Here is a 12,635-nt window from a genome sequence, read left to right on the forward strand (position 1 = left end):
AGATCACTTTGCTGTTGCATTGTTTTATCTGTCAAATGTATCTCTGCCAAGGTTCTTTCAATTTGAAATTGCATGAAGTTTCAGAGTCGCTCAATGCTACATGGGGATTTGATAATTTATATATGACATGTGTGAGTTTAAACACAAGATTTTTACCAGTGAGTTGATAAAAGCTCACCCAGAAACAAAGAAATTCTTCTTCTTGTGTAACTTGTGTAACTTCTTGCATAATCAGATTTGATATTTCCTATATTCTTTAAGATTTTAAGAATATTTAACATAGAATACAGATACTTATTATCTCCCTGGGGGCTCTTGGGGTGCTGGGTCCCTAGGTTTAGAAACCAGTGCATTGCTTCTTTTTCTTAGTCTATTGAGGTAACTTTTATATAATTCTTTTATCACATGGGTATGTTTAATATGCTTATGTTAGTCCATCTCCTGTATGGAAGGGAGACATCATCATCTGGTTATGATTTTACATTTTGGCTACTCTTGAAACCTATAAATGTAATAAATGCCCCATGTGTCAAAGAAAGTAATTTGCTAAGCCTAATGAAAAGCTATACTATACTATATAGATATAGGATAAGGAGGAAGTCAATATTTGAGAACAATGACTTAAGACAATGAAAGTGGTATTCCCATGATGTATTAAATGAGAAGACTGTTCTGATTTTTCCAAAAATAAAAACTGATCATGTTCTCACTATCTAGGAAGAGATGGCTTTTTTAACTAATATGTAAGATAAAAGATTTTGGATACTTTTGTGTTTTTTTTTTATCCTGTTCAATATTGTTAGTTTATTCTAAAGTAAATTTAAACTCAATTTACATAGATTGCTCTTATTCCATTATTCCTATTTTATTCATAAAATATTTGTGTAAAATCACTGCACACACAAAGACCCATGGATAAAAGAAACTAACATATACTGAGTACCTACTTATGATTAACATAGTGTTAAAATTTTCAGCATACAATAATTATTGTCTTCATCTTTTTGTCTTCATTTTATGAATAAAGAAACTGTTGCTCAGGAGTTAAATAGCATGCTATGATCTCTCAACTAATATTTATGGGTAACACAAAACACAAATAAGAAACTATTGCCTGTTTTGGAAAAGCTTGTGGTCTAGTGGGGAAATTAAGCAGTATCCTAAATAATTAGAGTGTGAAGCAGATGAATTTCATGCCATAACAAATACAAGAAAAGCCTTATGTATCAATTCAACAAAGGTTTCTAGATAGTACTGACTTAGCAGCATGTTTCTATTAGTAAGTAGGGTAGTATTTTCTATGGTTATAAATTACATCACTCTTTTCCCAATACAGGGCTTATGGGGTAATAAGAGCTTTTGACAAAGCTTTAGCCTGAAAGTGAAATCTTATTTTCTTGTTATCTGTTGACAGAAAATAATTTTTTTAAGTGAATCCTACCCCACCACCTTTGTATTTGTAATTCCCAAAGTTTATTACCTTTTCATGAGAATATAAATATAACACACAAGAATATATATATATATGTATATATATATACCCAATTGTACGTGTATATATTCAATTATATATATAATTATTTATATTATTTAAATTATTTATAATTTAGAATTATATTCATTCAATATTAAATTATATGTATATATGTATATATACAATTGAATATATATATACACATACATATACATATATATATAATTTTTCTTTGAGATATCAATTAAAACCCTAAGTAATCATTGCATTCTATCTCATATCTAGTTATGGAAAACTACTTCCATCAATGGATTCAGGCTGCACCATAGGAATCAAGCATTACTTCATGATTCTACTTCTCATTTTTTTAACTGTAGTGTATTTTTTATTGAAGTATAATTCTACTTTTGAGTTTCTTTGAAACAACATTTCTCCTCATTAATAAAAATGTTATTTTTTTAAAGAGGTGTTTTGTAATCTAGTGTGTGTGGGGTTTTTCAGGAAAAAGGAGGTGATATAAAAAACTTGCAATGGTAGGAGTCATGAAAATTCAAGACTGTGCAGATTACTTTCTTATTGCTTATTGAAACAATTCATTGGGAATTCATAGTAAAGTAAAATATAATAAAATGTTAGAATCACCTGTGTTTTCCTCAAGTTTGGGATTTAATGATAAATTAAATTCATTTTCCCGGGGCGCCCGGGTGGCTCAGTTAGTTAAGCGGCTGCCTTCAGCTCGGGTCATGATTCCAGGGTCCTGGGATAGGGCCCCGCATCAGGCTCCCTGCTCGGCAGAGAGCCTGCTTCTCTCTCCCCTTCTCCCTGATGCTCTGCTTACTTGTTCTCTCTCTCTAACTTTCTGTCAAATAAACAAATAAAATATTAAAAAAAATTCATTTTCCCTTTTTTATTAAAGTATAATTAACATATAATTTTATATTAGTTTCAGATGTACACATGTTGATTTAATAGTTCTATACATCATTCAATGCTCACAATAATTAGTCATCATTTGTCATTATATAATATTATAACTGTATATAACATATATAATTATATTCCCTATGTTGTACTTTTCATCTATGTGACTTATTTATTTTATAACTTGAAGTTTGTACCTCTTAATCCCTTTTATCTCTTTTGCACATCCCCCCTTCTCACTCCCCTCTAGCAATTACCAGTTTGTTCTCTGTATTTAAGAGTCTGCTTTTTGTTTTTCTCTTCTTTTGTTTTTTTCAGTTTCCACTTACATTACACATACATTCCACATACATTACAGATTTACATATGTGAAATCACATAGAAATTCTCTTTGTCTGAATTATTTCACTTAGCATAATACCTTCTATGTCCATCAATGTGGTCACAGATGTCAATATCTCATTCTTTCTTACGGTTGAGTAATATTCCATTTTTATATTTATGCACCAGAAATTCTTTATTCACTCATCTATCAATAGACATTTGGGTTGCTTCTATAACTTGGCTATTGTAAATAATGCTGCAATAAACATAGAGGTGCATATATCTCTACAAACTAGTGCTTTTGTTTTCTTTTGGTAAATATCCAGTAGCGGAATTACTTGGTCATATTATATTTCTATTTTAATTTTTTAATGTTTTTTTAAATAGCTTTTAATTTATCTTTTTTAAAAATTTTTAATTTATTTTTTAAATTTCTTTTTGGTGTTCCAGAATTCATTGTTATGCACCACACCCAGTGCTCCATGCAGTACATGCCCTCCACAATACCCACCACCAGACTCACCAAACTTCCCACCCCCCTCTCCTCCAAAACCCTTAGTTAGTTCCTCAGAGTCCACAGTGTCTCATGGTTCATCTCGCCTTCCAATTTCTCCTGTGAGGGCCTATTTAGCCAGAGCAGCTCCATCCTGATCCTGCGCCCCCTCCCAGGGAACTTACTTAAAAACAAGTGCCAGTTACCAGTCCCAGGTAACAAAGCCCAAATACAAGAGTTGGTCAGGCCAGGTGGAGGTATCCAATTGGTGGGGGCGCATACTCTCTCCCTAGCTACCAAGGAGTATGGGCCCTGCCCTTTGGGTGCCCTTTGGGCGCCAATTCTGACCAAGCTGAGAGGCTAGTTCAAATATCTACTATAGGGTAAATTGTAATTCAATTGGTCACTTATGTGTGACCTAGCAGGACTGTGCAGCTTTCTCTGTGTTACTATCTCATTGTCACCTGTGCGTGGCCAGGCCCAACCACATGGCCTTTACCCTTAAAAGCTAGTCTGTAAAGAAGAGAGAGGTCGCCTCTTTGCAAGAGACAGCCCTGGCTGGTCAGTTTGATTCTCAATGCTTAGTGCAAAAAAAAGCTTTGCTTGACCTTCGCTTTGTATCAGTCTCGATCCTTTGACCATGGACCCAACACTCCCAACTCCCTTCTCCTCTCCATCTTCCCATGTCCTCTGTGTTATTTTTTATTCTCCACAAATAAGCAAAACCATATGATAATTGACTCTCTCTGTTTGACTTATTTCACTCAGCATAATCTCTTCCAGTCCCATCCATGTTGATACAAAAGTTGGGTATTCATATATTTCTATTTTAATTTTTTGAGGCACTTCTGTAATGTTTTCCACAGTGGTGGCACCATTTCACATTCTTTTTTTTTTTTTTTTACAGATTTTTGTTTATTTATTTGACAGAGATCACAAGTAGGCAGAGAGGCAGGCAGAGAGAGAGAGAGGAGGAAGCAGGCTCCCCGCTGAGCAGAGAGCCCGATGTGGGGCTCGATCCCAGGACTCTGGGATCATGACCCGAGCCAAAAGCAGAGGCTTTAGCCCACTGAGCCACCCAGGCGCCCCACCATTTCACATTCTTACCAACAGTGTGTGATGTGTCCCTTTTCCACATCCTCACCAACACTTGCTATTTCTTGTCTTTTTGATTCTAGCCATTCTGGTTGATATGGTGTCTAATTGTGGTTTTGATTAACATTTCCCTAATGATTAAAGATGTTGAGCATCTTTTCCTGTCTATTGAACATCTGTATTTCTTTTACTGTTCCAATGTTTTTAAATTGGATGTGTGTGTGTTTCGAGTTGTGTAAGTTCTTTATATATTTTGGGCATTGACCCCTAAACTGGATGTATTGTTTGCAAATATTTTCTCTCATTCATTATGTTGCCTTTTGGATTTGCTGAGGTTTTCCTTTGCTGTGCAAAAATGTTTTGTCTTGGGGTAGTTCCAATAGTTTAACATTTGGTTTAGTTTCCCTTCCCTGAGGAAACATATTCATAAACATGTTGTTAAGATCCAAGAGATTACTATGTTTTCTTTTAATACTTTTATGATTACATATTTCACAGTTAGGTGTTAATTTATTTTGAGTTAATTTTTTTGTGTATGGTGTAAGAAAGTGCTCCAGTTTCATTCTTTTGCGTGTAACTCTGTAGTTTGCATCTAGCCAAACTATTTCCAATGCATATTCTTCAGTGCATATGCTTGTCTCCTTTGTCATAGATTAATTGACCTTATTGGTGTGGGTTTTTTTCTGGGCCCTCTTTCTCATTCCATTGATCTATGTGTCTGTTTTTGTGCAAGTACAATAGTGTTTTAATTAATATAGCTTTGTAATATATCTTGTAATCTGGAATTGTGATACTTTCAGCTTTGTTCTTCTTTCTTAAGGTCGCTTTGGCTATTCAAGATCTTTTGTACTATCATACAAATTTTCTAGGATTATTTGTTCAGGTTCCCTGAAAAATAGAGATTGCTTTCAGCCTGTAGGTAATACCAGAAAAGGGTTTGAGCATAAGCCAAGAAGTTTGCAGCTTCATAAGCAGAGACCTGTAGCATCATAAGAATATAAAGATTGATTTGGCAAGAAGTTGTTTACAATATTTTTGCAAATGTAACTTTGCTCTGTACAATTACTAGTCACCTGTTGAGGGTTGAGCAGATGCCATTTTCCATTTCTGCCAATGGTACAGAATTCTTTTTCTTGATGAATTCCCCATTTTTTCACACAGGGTCTTCTCCTACAGTCTTTTATATTTTTAACTATTAAATAAATCTTGATTTTATTTTGATATTGCTGTCAGTATTTCAACTGCTATAAAATTGTAAACTTTTATACTTCGATGAGTCCCCAAGGAGCTAGTTTTCTTTGCTATGGATGCAGACATGCTTCACACCATTTAGAGCTACACTTAGCCTCCAGCTGGCTGTGTGAAAAAGAAAATCAGAGCTGGTCCCTACTCTCCTACATTTGTTCTTCTTTCTGCAGAACCTGGGTTGTGTGCTTATGATCCTCAGATCCAAAGTCAGCAGTGCCTCATTTCTGCAGTAGTTTCCTTGTATTTATATCGCACTTTTTCTGTGTTGCTATTTGGAGGAATTGTTTGTATTTTTAAGATTTATTTATTTATTTATTTGAGAGAGAGAGAGAGGGAAAGAAAGAGCACAAGCAAGAGGGGCAGGGAGAGGGAGAAAGAATCTCAAGGAGACTCCATGCTCAGAACAGAACCCAACACAAGACTCGATCTCATGACCCTGAGATCATTACCTGAGCAAAAACCAAGACTCAGACACTCAACTGACTGCACCATCCAGGTGTCCCAGGTGTTTGCACTTTTTTTTTTTAATCCGAGACTTATTTTATAAACTGTCATTTTGAAAACGACAACCAAGTAAGAAACTATATGACCTTCAGGGAAAGTTTTATATTACTTTTTTTGTCAAATGAAGAGAGAATACAAAAACTAATGACAATAATTATAACTAAATTCTGAAAATACTACTCTGATTATATCCAAGTGGTTAAATCTCACCACAGGCTAACTTGGATTTCCATGGACTTTCACAATGGAATAGATCCCTGACATGCAAAATAATATGTTTATTATTTTTTTATTCAGTTGGGGGAACCTGAATATGTTTATTATTTATTATTCCGTTGGGGGAAACATCAAGGCAAACTGTAGATTATAAGCAAGCCAAGTTACTAGAGAACATTTCACTCAACAATCTTGAATCGTAATAGATCAAACACATAAGAACCTGGTGCAGGGGAAAAGTTCAGTGCTAGGGACCTCCTACCAACCTGAGCATTAGGAGCTTTGAGGACTGACTCTGCTATGAAGGAATTAAACTTGATTATCATTAAGATGCCCTCAGGATATATGATTCTGTGGTTCTAATATCAAAAAATACCAATAGCATGACATATACACGGAAAGTGGATGGTTTAGAATAATTAGTTAAGGATAACTTAAGTCCTGTATATACATTTATGAGCCATGTGCCTGGAAATCAAGTTTCTTAACTCTGAATCATTGTTTCCTCAGTTGTAAGAGGAGGATAAAAATAGCTGCTTTAAAGTGTTTTGTGAGGTTCCAGTGAGATGGTGTATATAAACACCCAGTACAGACCTTGACTCAGAAACAGTAAGATGAGCAAAAAAAGAAATTTCTTTACCTATCTCAGTGTTTACGAAGTCTGAGCTATGCATCCCTGTGTAATCATGGTTTTACTTAACATTACTTTTGCACACACAATGATACTCTAGGGTTAGGGGCTCAATAAATATTTGACAAATCAGTCAACAAGTATAAAAATAGCTATTCTCTGCTTGCAATTATTTCTATCCAGATTTTGGCAGTAGATTAACTTGAGTTTCACTTTCACTCTACAACTTACTAGCTGGCTATATGATCATAGACAAGACACCTACCTTCTTTGAGTTTCAGTTTTTCTCATGGAAAATAAGATTATTGAATATAACCTACCTTACAGGATTTTTGTACATATTAAATGGTGTAATGCAAATATAGTATCTAGTACAATGCCTAGCCATAGCAAGCACACAAGAAATGACTTATTGTTAACACTGGTCAGAGACTCAAAGATCTAAATTATACTGGAAAAAAAAAACTAAATTATGTTGGATTAACCCCCAAATTGCCAGAACTCATACAACAATTTAGCAACATGGCAGGATACAAAATCAATGCACAGAAATCAGTCACCTTTCTGCTGTGCCTGGGTGGCTGAGTCATTAAGTGTCTGCTTTCAGCTCAGGTCATGATCCCAGGGTGAGCCCCATGTCAGTTTCCCTGCTCAGCAGGAACCCTGACTCTCCCTCTCCCACTTCCCTGTTTGTGTTTCCTCTCTCACTGTCTCTCTCTCTGTGTGTGTCATATAAATAAATAGAATATTTTTTAAAGATTTTATTTATTTATTTATTTGACAGAGAGAGATCACAAGTAGACAGAGAGGCAGGCAGAGAGAGAGAGAGAGGGAAGCAGGCTCCCTGCTGAGCAGAGAGCCCGATGCGGGACTCGATCCCAGGACCCTGAGATCATGACCTGAGCCGAAGGCAGTGGCTTAACCCACTGAGCCACCCAGGCGCCCAATAAATAGAATATTTTAAAAAAAGAGAAATCAGTTACATTTCTATAAGCTGACAATGGGATTGAAAAAAGAGAAATTAAGGAATTGATGCCATTTACAACTGCTCCAAAAACCATAAGATACCTAGGAATAAACCTAACCAAAGAGGTAAAGGATCAGTACTCCAAAAACTACAGAACACTTATGAAATAAATTGAGGATGTCACAAAGAGTGGGAAAACATTCCATGTTTATGGACTGGAAGAAAAAGTATTGTTAAAAATGTCTATGCTACCCAGAACAATCTACAAACTCAAAGCAATCTTTATCAAAACACCATCAACATTTTTCACAGAAATGGAACAAATAATCTAAAAATTTGTGTGGAACCAGAAAAGACCCCAAATAGCCTGAGGAATGTTGAAAAAGAAAGTCAATGCTGGTGGCATCACAATGTTTAACTTCAAACTGTATTACAAAGCTGTGATCATCAAGACAGTAAGATACTGACACAAAAATAGACACATAGATCAGTGGAACAGAACAGAGAACCCAGAAATGGATTCTCAACTCTATGATCAACTCATAATCAACAAAGCAGTAAAGAATATCCAATAGAAAAAAAAAGTCTCTTCAATAAATGGTTCTGGGGAAATTGGACAGCCACAAGTAGAAGAGTGAAACTGGACCATTTTCTTACACCATACACAAAGATAAACTCAAAAATGATGAAAGACCTAAAGCTGAGATAAGAATCCATCAAAATCTTAGAGGAAACAACAGGCAGCAACATCTTCGACCTTGACAACAGCAACTTCTTACTAAACATGTCACCAGAAACAAAGGAAACAGAAACAAAAATGAACTATTGAGACTTCATCAAGATAAAAATCTCTTGCACAGAAAAGGAAACAGTCAATAAAATTAAAAGGCAACCTACAGAATGGGAGAAGATATTTGCAACTGACATATCAGATAAAGGCCTACTATCCAAGATGTATAAAGAACTTTTCAAACTCAATACCCAAAGAGCAAATAATCCCATCAAGAACTGCTGGGTATATATCCTAAAGATACAAACGTGGTGCTCTGAAGGGGCACGTGCACCCGAATGTTTATGACAGTAATGTCCACAATAGCCAAGCTATGGAAAGAACCTAGATGTCCATCAACAGATGAATGGATAAAGAAGATATGGTATATATATACAATGGAATACTATGCAGCCATCAAAAGAAATGAAATCTTGCCATTTGTGATGATGTGGATGGAACTAGAGGGTATTATGTTTAGCGAAGTGAGTCAGTCGGAGAAAGACAACTATCATATGATCTCCCTGACACGAGGAAGTGGAGATGCAACATGGGGGGTTTGGGGGGGTAGGAAAAGAAAAAAATGAAAGAAGATGGGATTGGGAGGGAGACAAACCATAAAAGACTCAATCTCAAAAAACAGACTGAGGGTTGCTGGGGGGAGTGGGGACAGGATAGGGTGGTGGGGATATGGACATTGGGGAGGGTATGTGCTATGATGAGTACTGTGAAATGTGTAAACTTGGCGAGTCACAGACCTGTACCTCTGGGGATAAAACACATTATATGTTTATTAAAAAAATTAAAAATTAAAAAAAAAAAGAAAAAGAAATGGTCAGAAAACATGAACAGACATTTCTCCAAAGAAGACATCCAGATGGCCAACAGACACATGAGAAAGTGTTCCACATCCCTTGGCATCAGGGAAATACAAATCAAAACCACAGTGAGATACCTTCTTGCACACATCAGTATGGCTAAAATTAACACTCAGGAAACAAGAAATTTTGGCGAGGATGTGGAGAAAGGGGAACACTCTTATACTGTTGGTGGGAACTCAAGCTTGTACAGCCACTTTGAAAAACAGTATGGAGGTTACTCAGGATGTTAAAAATAGACTTAACTTATGACCCAGCATTTCCACTATTCTGTAGTAACCTCAAAGATATAAATGTAGTGATCCAAAAGGGCACATGCACCCCAATGTTCATAGCAACAATGTCCACAATAGCCAAACTGTAGAAAGGAATCATGATGTCCTTCGACAATGAATGGATAATGAAGATGTGCTATATATATATACAATGGAATATTACTCAGCCATCAGAAAATATGAATACTTATCATTTACATTGACTTGGAACTGGAGGGTATTATGCTAAGTGAAATAAGTAAATCAGAGAAAGACAATTATCATATGGTTTCACTCATATGTAGAATTAAAAAAAAAAAAAACAATGCAGAGGACCATAAAGGAAGGGAGGGAAAATTGAATGGGAAGAAATCAGAGAGGGGGACAAACCATGAGAGACTCTTAAGTATGGGAAATACACTGAGGGTTCCTGAAAGGGAGGTGGGTGAGGGAATGAAGTAACTAGGTGAGGGGTATTAAAGAGGGCACATGATGTGATGAACACTGGGTGTCATATACAACTGATGAATTGCTGAACACTACATCTGAAACTAATGATGCAATATGTGTTGGCTAATTGAATTTAAATTTAAAAAATGTGGATCAGGCATTAGTAAAATCTATGACAAACAGCATATTTAAAATTAAAATAAATCTTTAAAATTAATTAAATGGAGAAGATAATATGTAAATGAATATATTAACAAACTCTAGTAAATAGTACATATTTTTATAGTTATATATGCTGCACAAAGACTAACACATCTATGCTTTATTAAACAATAGAACTGTAGTTTTCTAGTTAAATTATTTTTTATTTCATATTAAAACTAATAAGTGCTAGGTAAAAATTACCTATTATCTATCTATCTATCTATCTGTCAGTAAAACTGACATATAAAATAAAAAAAAAAGAAATTAAAAGTTCACCCTGCCTATGGACATCATTTTTTAAAGATTTTATTTATTTATTTGATAGAATGAGAGAGAGAGAGAGAGAGCGTGAGAGGGGAGAGGTCAGAGGGAGAAGCAGACCTCCCGCCTAGTAGGGAGCCCTATGTGGGACTAGATCCTGGGTCTTTAGGACCATTACCTGAGCCGAAGGCAGTTGCTTAACCAACTGAGCCACCCAGACGTCCCTAGACATCATTTTTAAATTCATTGAAGTATTCTGATAAAAGCCACCTTCAAGCTGAAAAGGAAATGAAAGCATTTTTATTTCAGTTCAACCTTACCAATGAAGGTCATCATTTTGTTGTTGTTGTTGTTGTTCTAAATGCTTTAACTTACAACAGAAAAGAAAGAGAATTTACCACAATGCTTGCGTAAATATATTTCTTGATTCCAATCAATTTGTGTCACCTGTACTTGCACTCATAACAAAATTCACTCTTTTGGGGGTTTTTAACCTAAATGTTTATTTGAAAACAGAACTGTTTTCTCTAAACTTGGCATGTGAGGAAGAAGTGTTGTTGGCCATCTCTAGATTATTCTCTCCTGAGGGAAAAATAAACCTTCTGTATATTGAATAACCTGAATATAGAGACTTAAAGAAAAATGCACTTTCTCATGAAGTAAGAGAAAAACAAGTTACATACAAAGTGGAAGGAAGCTGAAACTTGCCCTGATTATGGTATCACCTGGACCATGGCATGACTTAGTTCTCAAAGAGAAAAATGGGAAATTTAAATCATGAGCTGTCAAAAAAGAATAGATAAGCCCATGCTAATGCTGATAATAAATATAAGGCTACCATAATGGTAAACTAGATCAGTGATAATTTAGAATGGTAGTAATAACTTTGAAAAACTAATTAATATAATTAATAATACTAGCATATTTTTTTATGAAGGGACAAGTTTTTATCTTTTTTTTTTAAAGTTTCATCAAATTTGTATTTAAATTCCATTTTGTTAACATGCAGTATAATATTGGTTTCTGGGGTAGAATCTAGTGATATGTTACTTACATACTACACTCAGTGCTCATCACAAGTGCCCTCTATAATATCCATCCCCTATTTAACCCATCCCTCTGCCCACCTCCCTCCAGTAACCATCAGTTTGTTCTCTGTAGTAAAGAGTCTGTTTCCTGGTTTGCCTCTTTTTTATTACCCCTCCATGTTCATCAGTTTTGTTTTTTAATTCCACATATGAGTGAAATAATGTCAATTATTTCCTTTGTTTGTCAATAGCTGCTATATGTATTTGGATGTTCCCATCTTGAGTGCATAAATATTTACAATCGTGACAAATTCATGTTGGTTTATTTCCTCTCTGATTATATAGAATCCTTCTTTGTCTCCTGTTACAGGCTTATTTTGTCTCATTTGAATATTGCTACCTCAGTTTTCTTTTCATTTCCATTTGTATGATAAATGCTTTGCCATCTCTTCACTTTCAATTTGCATGTGTCTTTAGGTCTGAAATGAGTCTCATGTAGGCTGCATATAGATGGAACTTGCTTTTTTTATCCATTCAGTCATCCTATTTCTTTTGTTCAAAGTGTTAGTTCATTTACATTCAAAATAATTATTGATAGGTATGTAATTATTGCTATTTTGTTTCTCATTTTACAATATTTTTTGTAGTTCTTCTCTTGTCTTCTTTTGTCGTTTGATGTCTTTCTTTAGCAGTATACTTGGATTCCTTTCTCTTTATGTTTTTGAATACCTATTACATTCTTTTTATTTGTGGTAACTCTTAGGTTTATATATAACAATTTATGCATATAACAGTCTGTATTAAGTTGGTCACTTAAGTTTGAACCCATTCTTAAAGCATTAAATTTTATTCCTTCCTTACTCCACATATTTTAGCTATATAGTGTTATACTTCACATCTTTTATTTGGTGAATCCCC

The sequence above is a fragment of the Enhydra lutris genome, unplaced genomic scaffold (genome assembly GCF_002288905.1).
Source record: "Enhydra lutris kenyoni isolate GAN:26980312 unplaced genomic scaffold, ASM228890v2 scaffoldscaffold53, whole genome shotgun sequence".
Classification (NCBI taxonomy): domain Eukaryota; kingdom Metazoa; phylum Chordata; class Mammalia; order Carnivora; family Mustelidae; genus Enhydra; species Enhydra lutris.